This window comes from Heterodontus francisci, chromosome 37 (assembly GCF_036365525.1).
Source record: "Heterodontus francisci isolate sHetFra1 chromosome 37, sHetFra1.hap1, whole genome shotgun sequence".
Taxonomy (NCBI): Eukaryota; Metazoa; Chordata; class Chondrichthyes; order Heterodontiformes; family Heterodontidae; genus Heterodontus; species Heterodontus francisci.
Genome location: NC_090407.1, coordinates 30,566,086 through 30,584,365, shown reverse-complemented (window position 1 = coordinate 30,584,365; position 18,280 = coordinate 30,566,086).

Here is an 18,280-nt window from a genome sequence, read left to right as displayed (position 1 = left end):
GTGGAATCTTGGCAGGGAATTGCCTTTGCCTGTACTGGGCGCAGGTGTGTTGGAGGACAAGACAGAACACCTTGAAGTGCACAGTCAGCCATGTCGCGAGTGGAAAGGCGTGGGTTTGATTTGCTGCCGGCCCAAAAAGAATGCTCGTCTGCCTCAGCAATGCATGGAATTCCAGGGCCAGAGCTTGCCGTGAGAGGGGGGGGGGGGGGGGGGAAAGCGCTTGCGTAATTCATGCCTGTCGCTGCAGAGCTGACAGCCCCAGAGCAGTTTGGCTGGTTCTAAATTTGCCCGATCCTCGGGGAATGGATTAGGACATAATAGCCGGCAACAGGTGAATAAATGCGGCAGTGATATATTAGCACAATTACGTCTGAGCTGATGTAGCCGAGATCTGCGGAAAATCAGCTGGCTCAGTTGGGTAGACGTGCCACCTGTTGTGGCACGAGGGTTGCCAACCCGCCAGGATTTTCCTGGAGTCTCCAGGAATTACAGATTAATCTCTTGGTCACTGCTGCAAGTAAACCCAGGAGAAAAATCATAGGGGCATTTAAAAAAAAAACAATTGTGTGCTTTTATTCACTTTCTTTGGTCACATTTGGTTATGAGCTATAAAAATATTCGAGATGGCATAAAAGGCTGTTTGATGGGGCCGTTAGAGGTGGAAGGACAACCAGAGTTGGCAACCCCTATATGGCACTGAGTCATCTAGACCAGGAAGCTCACAGGCTCGATTCCCGGTCTACATCATGTTAGCTAATCCTAGCTGGTAGGGAGGCAACGGCCAGGAATTTGATGTCCCTGGGCTTGGAAGGGGAAAGTTCAGCCAGGCTTCCCACAGTGGAGAGGATATTGAATCTGAGGATGTGAAACAAAGGTAAGATGGTATTGGCCTGGGGTGCTACCTTGACCCCTATGATTGAACACACTAAGAGCCACTCACTGTCTGGGTTCACAAGTGAGTGCCAGCCCCTCCTGCAAGGCAGTCGGTCAGTGGAACTGTACCTGAGCAAAAGTTAAGGACCTTGGGTTCACCATTGTATCTATGGTTACAGAATATTTCTTTCAGCTCTTGATTGTTTTGCAAATGAATAATGTAGTAATTGGTAATTACTTTGAAACACAAAATACAAATACATATCATACCTTAATATACTTTATAATAATATACAAATGCACGCAATGATGAAATATGCTACATATTACATATTCAAGAGACCTGTTTTAGGCATCCACCCATAACGCCTAAAAAAATCATAGAATAAGAGCAAAATATACAATCTTACAGCACAGCAGGAGGCCATTTGGCCCATTAGTCCCTTCCCCTACTTTTTGCCCATAACCCTGTAAATTGGTTCTCTTCAAGTACATGCCTTTTAAAAGTTCCTAAGGGAACTGATTCTACCATCATTTCAGGCAATGCATTCCAGTTTTTAACAACCCTCTGGATGGAGAAATTTCTCCTCATTCCCGTTCTAGCTTTTTGACAATTATTTTAAATCTGTGACCTCTGAATGTTGCCCACTTGCCAGAGGAAATAGTTACTCCTTAATTGCTCAAAACCCCTCATTTTTGAATATCTCTATTCAGTCTCCTCTTAACTTTCTCTGTGCTAAGGAGAACAATCTCAGCTTCTCCAATCTCCCCACATAACTGAACTTACTCATCTGTGGTAACATCCTGGTAAACCTGCTCTGTATCCTCTCCAGGACCTTGACATCCTTCCTAAAGTGTGGTTCACATGACTGTACACAATACTCCAGCTGAGACCTAACCAGAGATTTGCAAATGTTTAGCGTGACTTCCTTATCTTTTGCATTCAATGCCCCTATTTACAAAGCCAAGTATCCCACATGCTTTCTTAACCACCTTATCAACTTGCACTGCCATCTTCAAAGATTTGTGAATATGCTCCCAGATCCCTCTGTTCTTGTGCTCCTTTCAGAATAGTACCATCTATCATGACACCCCGTGTTGTTTCTCTCAAAGTGCATCACTTCTTACGTAACAGCATTAAATTGCATCTGCCATATGTCTGCCCATTTCACAAGTTTGTCTATGTCCTCCTGACGTCTTCTACTATCATGCTTACTCTTAACTACTCGGCCAAGTTTGGTATCATCTGCAAACTTTGAAACTGTACTCCTATACCTAAGTTCAGCCCATTTATATATAACAAGAAAAGCATTGGTCCTAATACTGACCCCTGGGGGCCCCCACTGTATACTTCCCACCAATCTGTAAAATATCCATTCACCAAAACTCTCTACCTCCTATCCTTTAGCCAATTTTGTACCCGAGTGATCACTGTCCCTTTAATAAAATGTGCTTCTATTTTCCGAATAAGTCTATTATGAGGTATTTTATCATATGCAGTTTGAAAGTCCACATGTACAACATTTATTGCACTACCTTCACCAACCCTGGGCAGTGGGGCCAATCCGTACACAGATTGGGTATGCTTTGTGCCCATTGTATGCCAGAAAAGCAGGCACAACACATACCAATTTCTACCACTGAGTGTTAGAATCTTTCGAACACTTGACTACATCAGCTCCTGACCTCACTTGACCTCGACTTACCAGCAGAATAAAGAGGACTAGCATGATACCTGCCTCTGTGCCTTTCCAAAAATAGTAGCCATTGCTTAGATCAGTGTGCACCAACTGAACCATCAACAGGGGTGTGTGGGGGGTTACTGAGTTACAAGGCTGTAACTGAATTAAGGAATTCAGATTGTTTGAAGTTATATACTGTCAGTCACTGCCTGTTAACTATATGATAAATACCGGCATATGGAATTTTAATTTCACCATTTTCTGTGACAGTCCTAGAACTTAATTCTCTTTTAAGTTGCATTCCAGAGACTTAATGTGGTGTTGAATGATACTTTCACATAATGCAGAAGGGCATTTGTCCTCCTTTTTGACATATTGCAGGTCTTGCAGTAGGTAATTTGTAGTGCATTACAGGGAAATTGCAAGTACTGTATAGATTATAATTATACACCAATTAGCAGCACTTGAAAAGTAGGCAATACATTAAAAATACACCAGATAGCTGTCCTCACTTAGATGTGCTGAGCCCCAACACTAACTGATGGATGAGACTTTCTACAAGATCAAGCCGCTCCTTCGGTATTAGACCTTCATCGAGTATTTAATACCTGACTGTTTGTGATCCTGATTATAGTTATAGAAGAGTGATACTGAGGGAAGATTTCCTTTGATACACATATTACACAGAGAAAATCTTTTCCCACTGTGCTGTCCTGGGCAATTATGCTTAATACATCTCAGTATGATATGAGAGCTGATTTCATGATGTGACCAGACCACACATAAGGCAGTACGTGTAACGAGTCTTTGTGCTCATTCATGGTGACAATGTGTTTAAAGAGACTGTCCTGGATGGCTCAGGGGGCAAGAGCAGCATCCATTGTTGGGCTGAGTTATATAGACCTGGGAGGTCCCAGGTTCAATCTTTGGTGGGTGCTGAGTTAAGTGGTTCCAGCTGTAAGTGTCAAGAGCAGGTTCGGCAAAACAGCCTCAGCATTCCTTGCGGTGAAAAAGGAAGTAAAAAGACTTATTGTCAGGCCTCCCAATAGCTGTCCAATGACCACAGTTAGAAAATGTACTTTCATGGGTTTTGGACGAGGATGATGTTGAAAAGGGAGTGACCTTTGGTTTAGTGGTAGCATTTCCACTACTGGGTCAGAGTTTGAAGGGTTTGTGCCCCATTCCTGACAACCCCAGTAAATGGCGACTAGAATATGGTGTCCAAATACTGAGTTGATATCCAGAGTAGTACTTAAATCCAGGCGGAGTGACTCTGACCAGTGGTAGTGTTTCCACCTCTGGGTCAAGAAGGGATGTGTTCGGCCCCCACTCCAGACACAAGCAAGTGGAGACCAGGGCTCAAGCTCTGAATTCTGGATTGCCGCCCAGTAGGGTTTATTTGTACTCGATGGGTGTTAAGTGTCTCCCCAACACAAAGAGAAGGTTGAGCTCTGGAATCCTGTTTGCTGCCAACCTAGGAGAAGATACTCTGAGGATAAACACCATAAGGAAGGCAGCAGGGAAGCTCCCTTATAAGTGGCTCAAAAATCTCATGTGTGAGACTTGAGTTCGGACCTGCCCTTGGGCACAACACAGCAGATGGATGGATGTTGGAGGTATATTGTTGTGACAAAGTAGAGGGACCTTTGCTCTACACCATTTAACTGTGCTGACCTGAGCGTGCTTGACGCTGACACAGTTCCCCAGCACTAACAACCCTCACTTTGCAGAGCACAAACACACAAAGAAAAGGTTTAAAAAGATTATTTTTATGGTCACATTGTGAACCTCCTCCAAACAGGCCACCTCTATTGCACAGTGCGACATTTTACATGTTTACCAAGTCAACCATCTGGTAGAAAATTGAAGCTGAAATCATAAATGATGGAAGTCTCAGAGAGAAACAGTTGCAACTACACAGCAGGCCCATCAGCATCTGGAGAGAGAAAAGACAGGTTACTGATTCACAGAGGGTCTATCCCATGACATTAAACTAAGTTTTCTCTCTTCAGATGTTGAGGCACCTGCTGTGTATTTCCAGTCTTCTTTGCTCCTATTTCAGCCATGTTGTGGCCCCTCAGATACCCAAATTAGGGACAGTTGTTGTGCTGTGGGCCTTATCCATTAGCAATTGGATTGCTCTGGCTCATTTCACATGGGATCCTTACAGTTAGAGGAAACTTTCATCTCATCAATTTGGACTGGCCTTGAACTCAAGTCCTAGAATTGAAAGGTGAGTATCTAACCCAAATATTGACAGACAGAGGAGACCATTCCAAGTTAAGCTGTACCTTTTCAGTCACATGTATAAATATGTCAACTGCCCAGGTAATAAATTAGACCATAATTGTTAATATATCAATGACACCAGTTTTATTAAAGCACGATACAGCATGTTTCACGCCAATTCACCTTGAACCCACTGGCATATTTATGTAGAATCGAACAGTTATTCGCTTGATCAGAATACATTCTAAAATCACAAATAGTCTAAAAGACTTGTATTAGCAAACCACAGCATGAATGAACAGCTGAATATCTCCCTGACTGAAAGAGGGGTCAAAGGTACAAAGGCACATTATATTCTTAAGCTTGTCTTTCCTTTAACACCCTGAGGAGATGTTTGCCTTATTCTTAGTTCTGCTGAGACAATATCCCTCTTTGTTGACCTTACTGATGTGGAAGTGTACAAGTCTGGACATCAATCGGCCAGGGAGATCTGTCTGACTGCATCCTATAAAGTCCACGGAACTGCTTCTAATCTAACTTAATGTTAACTAAACCTCAATTCCACAAATTCACGTTTTGGCTTCATATAGTTTAAGAGAGAGAAAAGAATTCTTGAGACCTCATGGTTTTCATGTTACCAGTCATCAGTTTTAGTAATGCTTCTCTGGCATTGGAAGTGTTTGAGCAATGCTTTAGTCAATAACACATAGTGCTTCTTTACACTGGCTTTACTAGTTAAACACTGTAACCCTCTAACAGGCAATAGCTGTAATTTTAACTTGTTCAACAGATGGTGCTATAACCTTTATAAAACATTACAAGCGTCCCTCCTGCCCTCTGCTCGACGACAGACCTCTCCCCGTTTGTTCTTTCCCTGCTCCCTTTTTCCTGGGACTGAATTTGCTTAAAAGCTGTTCGTCTCTAACATCTTCCAGTCCTGATGAAAGCTCATCGACCCGAAACATTAACTCTGTCTCTCTCTCTCTCCATAGATGCTGCCTGACCTGCAGAGTGTTTCCAGCATTTTCTGCTTTTATTACAAAAATGCCTGTTATTCTTACTCTCCCCTGAGATGGCACTGTAACCTCTCTCAACCTGTTACAATAAACACACCTTAAACCACAAATCATTTCCTGTGACCAACTGTGAACAAAGTCACAGGAGATTCATTATTTAAATATCATTGGTCTTTATTTCTGATTCTCTGTCTTCCTTTGCTGAAGGTATGGACCCATTGCTGGGTTATGGTTACTGAGGTGAAGTTAGCTTTCCAGCACCACACTAGGTGTTCTTCCTGCAGGGGCAAATGTGGGCATTCACCACTGTGAGAACAGATTTCCGTCCTCACTCAACTACAACTTGCATTTATATAGAGTCATAGAGTTATACAGCACAGAAACAGGCCCTTCGGCCCAACGTGTCTGCGCCAGCCATCAAGCACCTATCCAACCTAATCCCATTTTCCCACACTTGGCCCGTAGCCTTGTATGCTATGGCATTTCAAGTGCTCATCTAAATACTTCTTAAATCTTGCACCTTGGATCCAACAATTCTTTATCTGTACAATCTTATGAACTTGTCCTTTAAGATGTACCTGAAACCCAAGTTGCTCTGCTCTTACAGAATCATAGGAAGTTTAAGGCAGAGAAAGAGGCCACTTGGCCCATCGTGTCTGTGCTGGCTGAAAAACGATCCAGCTATTCTAATCCCACCTTCCAGCATTTGGTCCATAGCCCTGCAGATTATGGCACTTGAGGTGCATATCCAGACTCCTTTTGAATGAGTTGAGGGTCTCTGCCTCAACTACCCTTTCCGGCGGTGAGTTCCAGATCCCCACCACCCTCTGGGTGAAAATGTTTTTCCTCATCTCCCCTCTAATTTTTATACCAATCACTTTAAATCTATGCCCCCTTGTCACTGACCTCTCTGCTAAGGTGAATAGACCCTTCACCTCCACTCTATCCAGGCCCCTCAACATTTTGTACATTTCAATCAGATCTCCCCTCAGACTTCTCTGTTCCAAGGCCAACAACCCCAGCCTATCCAATCTTTCCTCAGAGCTGCATTTTTCTAGTCCTGGCAACATCCTCGTATATCTCCTTTGCATCCTCTCTAGTGCAATTACATCCTTTCTGTAATGAGTTGACCAGAACTGCACACAGTACTCAAGTTGTGGCCTAACTAATGAGTTATATGGTTCCAGCATAACCTCCCTGCTCTTATATTCTATACCTCGGTTAATAAAGGAAAGGATTCCATATGCCTTATTAACCACCTTTTTGACATGTCCTGCTACCTTCAGGGATCTGTGGACATTCACTCCAAGGTGCCTCATTTCCTTGACACTTCTCAGTATTTTCCCATTAATTGTGTATTCCTTTGCCTTGTTTGACCTCCCTTATATAGCACCTTTAATGCAGTAAAATGTCCCAAGGCACTTCACAGAAGAGTTATCAAACAAAAATTGACATCGAGCCAAAACATGAGATATTAGGACAGGCGACTTGATCAAAGAGGTAGATTTTAAGCAGCTCATTAAACGAGAAGAGAGAGAGGTGGAAAGGCAGAGAGGTTTAGGGAGGGCATTCCAGACCATATAGCTTCAAACATGCACACTCTCCTGTGGTGGAGTGGGGGCTGGGGAGTGGTGACTGGTTAATGATCACTGATAGTAAATATTAGACAGCATTCAGAGAAAAAGCATGGAAACATGATCATCATTAGCTTTGATGAGAGTGGTAAAGAAGCATCTCTACTGGAGAATGAAGATGTGAAGATTACCATGTTTGATGTCACCCCAGCATGGATGCTCGATAAGAAAGATGTGTAAATAAAGATTATTTTTAAAAAAACATCAGCTTCAACCCTTGATCTGTGCTCAGTTAGTTGCTCTCACCAGGCTGCAGCAAATTGAGACCTTTCAATTGACCTCAGTTCTTCCGGACTAAAGAAAAGAGAATCTAAGTGTCCATGCTCTTGATCACTAACCAGTGACTCATGCTAGGAAAATAGGTGCAGGTGGATCCCAGGTGGGGATAAAGAACTGGACATTGAGCCTCTCTGCTCTTAATGAAACTGCAGGCAACATCTCAGCTGAAAACATGGCTTTTGGGCAAAGTAAGAGAGGCCAGCTGGCAACGGTGGAGGTGTGTCATGTTACAACCCAGTGCCTTCACCAAGAAGTCTGCTAACTCTCTACAAGCCTTCAAAAGGGAGCAGGACTGATCCTTGGCTGGGGCAGAGATCACATCATATATAAGGTGAGTAGATGAACAGTTGACTTAGTAGTTGGCAGGAAAAAAGACAGAGGCGCAAGGGGAGAGCCAACTGTGCAACAGCCCCGACAAACAAATTTCTCTGCAGCACCTGTGGAAGAGCCTGTCACTCCAGAATTGGCCTTTATAGCCACTCCAGGCGCTGCTTCACAAACCACTGACCACCTCCAGTCGCGTATCCATTGTCTCTCGAGATAAGGAGGCCCAAAGAAAGGAAAGATGAACAGTTAGTGTATGCTTGGTGAATGTGATCTCCATTCACTAGTTTCAATTGCGTCAGGGAGTTAGAGAGGAATTTTCTAAATTTTTTTCCCCATTGTGGCCCTGTTTGTTTTTTCAATTTTTTGCCTCTGGCAGGAAATTACATAGTTCCTGGAGGGTAGGAATTGTCTAGTCATGCTTCTGGCATCATGAGTGTAGGACAGGCTTGATGGATCAACTAGTCTTTTTCCTGCCCATCATTTCAGTATGAAGACTAAGACATTTAGGAGATGTGGGGGTGGGTGGGAGGGTGGTGGAAGGATACATCAATGAGATGGTGACTCACAGGATCACCTCTCTTCCACTTGTACTTTGTTTTGCTCTTGTTCTCTGGCACTAAAAATGACTGCAGACACCTCATAATTGTGAAATCTCAACGGTTGAAGATCATGCAAATAAAGTGCAGTGGCCTCCCCTTATAAAAAAAAGTGCAGAACACATCTCACCTTCATCTAAGTCTCTCAACTGAAATAATTTTTCTTAACAAAACAGTGCCAAAAGCTTCTGAATGTAAGTATTTTTAAAAATTTCTGCAGGTTACCACCTTAAATATTGAACATTGAGAAGAGCCAGCACTAAAGCTCGGAGTATTTTGATGGGCCTCCGGCATTGTGTTTGAGAAATTCAACAGTTTCTTTTTTAAAAGCCACTCAGATGCCCCAGTAATAACAACTTCAAGACATTGACCTCATGGCTCTGATTTGACGCCTGGTACCGTTCCTACAAAAATAACGACTCATTTCCCTGGATCCTTAGTACAGTTTGAAATAGAAGATACGCACTCATCACACTGTCCTCTGTGGTTTCTGGATATGCCACAGTAACCAGTGGTTTAGAAGTCTGGCTGATGAGACACTGCTTGAATGTAGGCTTCCTGCCCAAGCAACATTTCATTCAATTGTCGTTATCACCCAATCTGTCCTGTCATCGAAACTCAGAAGAAAAATACTGAAGAAAAGAGAGACACATGGCTCACTGTGTAAGAGGGGGCAAGAAAAAAGAAATTGCATTTATATATTTTTTTGTTCAATCATGGGATGTGGGCAGCACTGGCAAGGCCAGCATTTGTTGGCCATCCCTAATTGCCCCTGAACTGAGTGGCTTAGGATAATCTCAGGATATCACAAAGCACTTTACTAAATGGATTACTTTTGAAGTCCAGTCAGTGTTGTTATGTAGACAAATTTGACAGTATTTGTGCACAGCTAGGCTCCACGGCAAAGGGAAGATTGGCCAGTTAATATGTTTGCGCTAGTGTTAGTTGAGGGAGAAATGTTGGTCAAGACACTCATGGAACTTCCCTGCTGTTCTTTAAATAATATCATGGGATCTTCTATGCCCTGCTAAACAGATGGACAGGGGCATCGATTTAACGCTTCCTCCGAATATTATCCTTCTTCCAAGACCACATGCACTTTGACCTGCCATAGATTCTCCTCTAAAACCGCAAATTCTGAGAATCCAAAACTAAAGCATATGCTGCCCAGCAACTTGATCAGCAATGGAAAGGTGATGCAGGTTTAATGTTTTGTTTGTGAGCATTTATCAGAACTGGTCCATTCAGTTTGGAGAAGCCCCTTAAATAGGGCAGACACGGATAGGTCAGAACATACCTGAGAAAACAAAGGAGAGGAGGTGGTGGAGTGGAGGGGAGTGGGGAGTGATCAATAAATAGAGGTCAAGAGTTCAAATTCAACAAGTAGCTCCACAAAGGGACATCTAATTGTTAACATTCTAATAATTTTGAAATGAAGGGAGGCACTGCAAAGTGGTACATGCAGAATACTGGAAGTTGCTTTCAGTGCTAATAGCGGACAAACCCTTAATCATAGAATCATAGAAATTTACAGCATGAGGGACGCCATTCGGCCCATAGTGTCCATACCAGCTGACAAGTAGCCATCCAGCCTAATCCCACTTTCCAGCTCTTGGTCTGTAGCCTTGCAGGTTATGGCACTTCAAGTGCACATCCAAGTATGTTTTAAATGTTACGAGGGTTTCTGCAGTGAGTGGGTTTGCATTACATTAATTTTCTCCCTATTTTGTTTGCAGCATTAGCACTTTTAATATCACAGAGAGACACTAATTGTTGGTCCACTATTACCAGCAAAATTAATTTCCAGCCTTTTGTGAAGGTTAGCTCAGATGAAGGTTTCCTTGAGTAATCAGTGGTTCGGTGACACCAGGCTGGGTTTTAAAGGTGAAAATGAAGACTAAGGAAGGCAAAGCATTCCAGAGTCCTGAGGTGTTAACGTTGGTGACGATGTGATGAGGTTTGGTTTCAACACAGTGAGGAGGAGGAGGAATTCCTCTGAGCATTCTGAAATAAGGAAAGGGAATGTTACAATCTGCTGTAATGGATCTTGCACTTCTTTTCTCCAGTGGGTCTGGGAAACAACTTGAAATGATATTTATGTATTCTAAACAAATTGAAAATTCTCACAGCAACTTCCAAAATGGCACATTTGAAATCAGGAGTTCACTGTGTGGGAACTGTGTCCCAGCATTCCATGATGCAGCATGTTGGAGCATTCCCATCACAGGCCCTTGGATAGGACACCACTTAAGCCTAAGGCCCTTGACAACCAGTTAGTGAATAGCCTGTTGTAAGAGCCACTGTCTGGGGATGACTGCTTTTTGCAGGGAGATGTCAGATATCTGTGTCACGTCACCCACATCTCAATGCAGTCCCTAATCTTATAATTTCATCTATATGACCTATCTGACAAGAAGCATTAAAGTCAGACCAATCGCCCTTGGCTATGGGTGGGAAATCTGCAGTTGGAAACATGGCCCTCCAATGACACATCTCATTTGACAGGCATCAAGACTGTTCTTCTTTTAATTTTTTTTTAAACTTTTTGTCTATAATGTTTCACTGTGAAAGGTACAGAATCAGATAAAATACAAGATTAGTAAAACAAAGAAGTTACGGGCTCACAGCTGTGATACAGCCAAATGTAAAGGCCGTGTGAGCCCTTAGGGACTCACAGTCAATGCAGAGTGCAATCTGTAACACAATCGCACTAATCATTGCTTTTATCCCATTGCATTGCTTTTTTAACAAACTCTGTGGCTTCAAACTTCCTGCCTTCAGGATGGTTTACCCTAGTCTTGGCTCATGTTTGATTCTAGTGAGCAAAAGAGCTCGAACCTCAATCAGTTGTTGAAGGTGAGTCTCCCCTTCCCCATCAACACAGACAATTCAAACAATTTCAACTGCTTATTGAAATCTAGACTTAGTACATTGCCTCCTGCTAAAATTAATTCCTTCCCAATTTTCAAAACTGTGGACCACTTCACCTCCCAAACTTTCCTTTCTCCTATAGTCTACAGGCTTTTAAATACAAGCTTGGTGTCACCTAATCAATACTTGCTGAATTACCTGATTCTTTTTTTACTGTTTTCAACCATGGTGGTGTACTGGATTATGGCCCAGTGATTTTTCATTTTGGTTTTCCAATAAGTAACAAGACCACAGGGGGAAATTTGTCATTGGTAGAAGCGCAAAATGGATGATAGCAAATTGACAGCTCGTTTTACACCCTGCAGTGGGAAAGTTATACTGCCGATACCTGCTGCCTGTGCTGTACTCCCACTGAAGACTAACTTGACCCGTTATATGTAAAGGAATGGTTTTGTTTCTTTTACTCCTCAGGTTTCTCCTGAGGTTTCTCCTGATTTTCCCCATTACCTCTGCTCTTCTGAAGCCATTGGCATACAGCTGGCCCCTGAGACTTGCCTCAACATTCATTCTTCATGTATGTCATTGAACTGGGGAAGAAATTGACATTGATAGCACATGTTTTTAAACAAAAGTGAGTGCAAATCAGAGCAATTTAGCAGTGGGAAAAGATGCCCAGATCAAAATCTGCCCCTAAAAATTGAATGGAGTACAAGACAGCTGAGCCCATCTCTGCCCTGGCCATAGATAGATGCATGGGAAATCCCAATGAAAATCACAGGATAGTAATCAAGTTTTGACAGTTTTGTCCTCTCTAGCTCAGTGATGCTGAAATCAATTCTAGCACCACTTTGACCCAGAATCAGAACTGGAGTGATGTTGTCTTGAAAAAAAACTAGAAAGAAAGAAAACAGACTCGCATTTTATATAGTGCCTTTCATGACCTCAAGATGTCCCAAAGCACTTTGCAATGAAATACTTTTTGAAGTGCAGTCACTGTTACAATGTAGAAAACACTATAGCCAACTTGCAAACAAAAAAGTCCCACAAACAGCAATGTGATAATGACCATATAATCTGTATTAGTGGTGTTGGTTAAGGGATGAACGTATGGTTCAAGACACAGAGAGAATTCCGTTGTTCTTCTTCAAATAATGTCATGGGATCTGTTACGTCCAGCTGAGAGGGCAGACGGGGCGTCAATTTAACATCTCATCTGACAGACAGTATTTGCGACAGTGCAGCACTCCCTCGGTACTGCACTGGAGTTTCAGCCTAAATTGTGCACTCATGTCTCTGGAGTGAGGCTGAAACCCACAATCTTCTGACTCAGATGTGAGAGTGCTACCACAAAGCCACAGTTGACACCTGTTAGTGTTCTGTTAATATTAATGTTGGCGAGATGGAGATGACAGAATTTGAATCGCAAGTGTTTAGGTCAAAGTTTCCAAATTCAGGCACTACACCCTAGGGCTACATGGCGCCTAAGGCCTGACAATCAGCAACCACCCGCCACCCCTCCCCCCCCTACCCCACCCACCGCTCCTTGAAGCCAAGGCACCCATTTCCATTTATACTTCTTATTTGCTGGTTTGTCCTGTTTGACTTTAGGGGCGCAGAGGTTTGTAAAGTTTTTTTAAGGACAGTTGCCTCATTCAGAATAGGAACTTGAGATATATGCAAATTAATGGGATCATGAATTTAAATGTTATAAGTGGCCTGAAGTCCCAATGATACCCAGACATGCAACCCACAAAATCAAGTTTGGACACTTCTTTCCCAAATGGGTTTTAAAGTGATGAAAGCTGCATCTCAACAGTCTTATTTATATTTGCTCTCCCCTTCTTTAGTGGTTTTAGTGGAGAAAGCCAAAGAGTTCCTCCAGAGCCATTCGTAATCCAATATCATGGAAAGGGGAACATTTCCAGGTTCTTTCAACATGAAGTACTCCCCAACATAGCTTAGGGGAAATCACTGTGTTAAAATGAGTAGCCCTTATCCTACAACGTTATACAGTATTACAAAGTATTTACCACATAGAAACAGGCCCAACAGGTCCATGTCAATGTTTATGCTCCGCACAAGTGTCCTCCCGCCACTCTTCACCTAACCCCATCAACATATCCGTCTCTTCCCTTCTCCGTGCTTATCTGATTAAAGAAGTTTCCCTTAAAATCCTTATTGGATTTATTAGTGACTATGTTATATTTATGACCCCTAGTTCTATATTCACTTGTAAGTGCAAACATCTTCTCTATGTCTACCCTATCAAACCCTTTCATAATCTTAAGATCTTTATCAGGTCACCTCTCAGTCTTCTCTTTGCTAGAGAAAAGAGCCCCAGCCTGTTCAGCCTTTCCTGTCAGAGTGAACCTCTCAGTTCTGGTATCATTTTAGTAAATCATTTTTGTACCTCCTCCAGTTACTCTATATCCTTTTCACAATATGAAGACCAGAAATGTTCACAGTACTCCAAGTGTGGTCTAACCAAGTGTCATGTAGGCCCCCACCTGCCAAGAATGAGGCACACATTATTTCGCCACGTGAACATTAGAACTTAAAATTGCTGCTGGTAAGAAGAGGGTCTATCACAAGGAATTGCCAGGCCCCTCGCTGGAAAGACCTTTTTTGCATACTGGCAGACAGTGTTGGAACAAAGGATCCAGTCCCTGCTTCTCCAATACACAGATGACCTGGTCAGGCCAGTTTAGTCACATGACTAACTGGCTGTTTGAATTTGAACTTGCCACAGTGTTTTGAAACTCAGAAAGCTCTTTGCTCCTGGACTGAAAAGACCTCTCTCCTGTCTGCTCTTATCTCTTTCCTACAGAATTGAAGACCCATTGAAGACATATCAACCCCAAAAGAGAAAAGTGTCATCCAGTGAACAAGGTTGTTGCTGCTCACAATGTGGTCTCCTCTACATTGGGGAGACCAAACACAGACTGGGTGACCGCTTTGCAGAACACCTCCGCTCAGTCCGAAAGCATGACCCCGAGCTTCCGGATGCTGGCCATTTCAACACTACCCCCTGCTCTCATGCCCACTTCTCTGTCCTGGATTCTGCAGTGTTCCAGTGAACATCAACGCAAGCTCGAGGAGCAGCATCTTATTTCCTGATTAGGCACACTACAGCCTGCCGGACTGAACATTAAGTTCAATAATTTCAGAGCATGACGGGCCCCCTTTTTATTTTTAGTTATTTTTTCTTTTTTATGTGTTTATTTTATTTTAGTTTCTTTCTACTGTGCCTACCCACTGTTTTTTTCATGTTTGTGCTTGGGGCCAGGCTGTTCAGTTTTCTGTCAATTAACACCCTCTCTGTACTAACATTTTGTCTTTCACCACACCATTAACATACATACCATTTGCCTTTGCTCCATGACCTCCTGGTCAGTTACTCTCTGTGACCTGTTCCTATCAACACCTTCTCTTTTGTTATCTCTTGCCCCACGCCCGCTTTACTTGCTTAAAACCTATTATATTTCTGGCTCCGCCAGTTCTCATGAAGGGTCACTGACCTGAAACGTTAACGCTGCTTCTCTCTCCACAGATGCTGCCAGACTTGCTGAGAATTTCCAGCATTTCTTGTTTTTATTACAGATTTCCAGCATCTGCAGTATTTTGCTTTTAATTTGTGTGTAAATGGTAAACAGTGGTCCCAGCACTGATCCTTGTGGAATACCACTTCCCATCATTTGTCAATCCAAGCAACTACCTTTAACTACTACTCTTTGCTTCTGTTTTGTAGCCAGCTTGCTATTCATTCTGCTGCTTGTCGCCTGACTCCACATGTTCTGACCGTCTTAGCCAGGAGAAACCTCTAATTTCTTCCACTCAACAACATCTGCCATGTTGTGTACAGAAGTCAGTGGCTCTGCTGATTTATATGGTTTAGTATTTTCTAAATGGGAAGAGGTTAAGTACAGTGGATGTCCAAAGAGATTTGGGGGTTCAGGTGCATAGATCTTTAAAATGCCATGAGCAAGTGCAGAAAATAATCAAAAAGGCTAATAGAATGCTAGCCTTTATATCCAGAGGATTGGAGTATAAAGACACAGAGGTTATGCTGCAGCTGTACAAAACCCTGGTTAGACCCCACTTGGAGTACTGTGAGCAGTTCTGGGCACCACACCTTAGGAAGGATATATTGGCCTTGGAGAGAGTGCAACGTAGGTTTACAAGAATGATACCTGGACTACAGGGGTTAAGTTACGAGGAGAGATTACACAAATTAGGCCTGTTTTCGCTAGAATTTAGAAGGTTAAGGGGTGATCTGATAGAAGTCTTCAAGATATTAACAGGAAAAGACAGGCTAGATAAAGATAAACTATTTCTACTGGTTGGAGATTCTAAAACTAGGGGGCATAGTCTAAAAATTAGGACCAGACCGTTCAGGAGCGATGTTAAGAAGCACTACTTCACGCAAAGGGTGGTAGAAGTTTGGCACTCTCTCCCACAAACAGCAGTTGAAGCTAGAACTGTTGTTAGTTTTAAATCTGAGATAGACAGATTTTTGTTAAGCAAAGATATTTACGGATATGGGCCAAAGGCAGGTATATGGAGTTAGGCCGCGGATCAGCCATGATCTCATTGAATAGCGGGACAGGCTTGAGGGGCTGAATGGCCTACTCCTGTTCCTCTCTTCCTATATTCCTATATCTTCTATCTCCCTATATCCCCACTCAAAACTTAACATCTATCCCCTACTCCAATTCATTCTATCCCATAACCTTACAACTGTAGAACTCCTTAACTTCCTTCATTTTTCCTTCTACCTACAATCTATTGGCTTTTAAAACCCAGGTTTGGCATCTAACCATTGCACCTTGATTTAGCTTGTCATCCCTCCTACCTGACCAGTAGTAACCCTCTTTCCTCTGGCTTAGAAGATCATGATTTAAAGGCCCACTCCAGAATTTGAGCACAAAATCCAGGCTGGTGCTTCACTGCACACTGAGGGAGTTCTACATTGTTAGCAGTGTCATCTTTTGGATGATACATTAACCTGAGGCCCCATCGGTTGTTCATTGGTTCTCCATGATGATGAGCAGGGGGGTTCTTCTGTGAACTGGCTGATATTTCTCTCACAGCCAACACCACCAAAACAGATTAACGGAATTTCTCTTTATGGGATCTTGCTGTGCACAAATTGGCCAACATAATTACCTACATAACAAAAAATGACCGTGAAGAGCTTTGAGATATCCTGAGAACATGAAAGATAAGAAAATCCTTTTCCTCTTTTCAGGCTTGATAGTGACCTGTACATTTTGCTCCTTCACACTGTTAAATTCAGTAATTCCTCCAGACAGTTTTCAAATGCTTTCACTGAATTAAAATTAGAATTTCAATTCGAAGCAGCAGAACTTTATTTTGGTGGAGTGAGGATGGGGAGGGAGGAGCTATTGGATTTTCCCTCTTCAGTTTTCCATCCCTTTTTTTCTTAAGAGCATTTGCTCTTACTGGGGTACCTCATTCATGTGACTATTCCGAATGTGGGAGCTTAGACAGTGACTATTCAGTCATGGGGGCATCACACCCAAGCCAAAAATCCTGACCTTACCCAATGGTTAAACAGACACATTAAGAGGGCTCTCTTGAAAGTGATCTGGAACAGTAATATTGGCTGATTTTCTTCCCCCCCCCCCTTTCGAGACCACGAAACATGAGATGAATTGTAGCACCACTACAACCTCCTTGACTAAGATTAGCTGGCTCAGCACAGACCAGAGTCCAAATCGGAAGCCTGTTTAGGCTGTTCAACTTAATTTCACACCGGGCAGTACTTTCAACAAACAGAATCTTTAGGAAAGCGTAGCTGTTGAATACTCTCAGTCCAATACACCAACACTTTCCAGCATTCATGTCTGGTGAATCCATAGCAAGCCTGCCGCTCTCGAACTTCAGTCTCTCTGTGCCTAGATTGTGCTTTGGGGAAGGGGGAGGGGTCATTCCACCCTCATTCATGCTGTGAACCTGCCCATATTCTCAATAACTAAACTAAGCACCAATTCACTCACCCTCTTCTCATTGTCATGGTGGAGCGTTTGTGTTACACTAATGACTAGGATCAGGCCATTTCACAGGAAATACAAAAAGGCAATCAATGCCCAAGCTTTTCTCATCCCCACAAGGCCTCTCATTCTCCTTCTCGACAAATGCAATTATTCCTGGCAGCCCAATGGATTCCTGTAGAGCTTTCTTCCACTCCTTTACAACAAAATAACTCCAAAGGCAGCAGTTAAAAACCTTTTGCCACAGCGATTACAGCAGATGCTATACCTAATTAGGAGGATAAAGGTTCCATTGCGCATTAAGTATCTTAAGATCTATCAGGCCCTCCCTTGTCATTGATGTGCTCTACTGGTGCTGCAGACTAGCTGAGAAAAAGGATATAAGAAATGTTCAACCCTGTCCTTTTCCAATGTGAGATTTCATCCTCATAGAAAAGACAAAGGCTTTCCGAACTGAAACCCCTCTTAAAACATTCAATTAGAAAGAATTATGATTAACCTTCCTTCCATCTCATCTACCCCTTCCTCTACCCAAGTAAAGAAACAAGAATACGAAAGGTGTATATTTTTTAAATCATTTGTAACTGTAGCCAAGCACGCACTCTACCAATAATTTTCTCTCAGCCAAACTACTAGGCCTCAAAATTCTCAGTATCCTCCCAAGTATGATTCCAGAAATATATATAAATGCTACCTAATATTGGCAGCACTGGGAAGCCATTTAGTGGATTAGATCAATGACCTTTCACCTCTGAGATT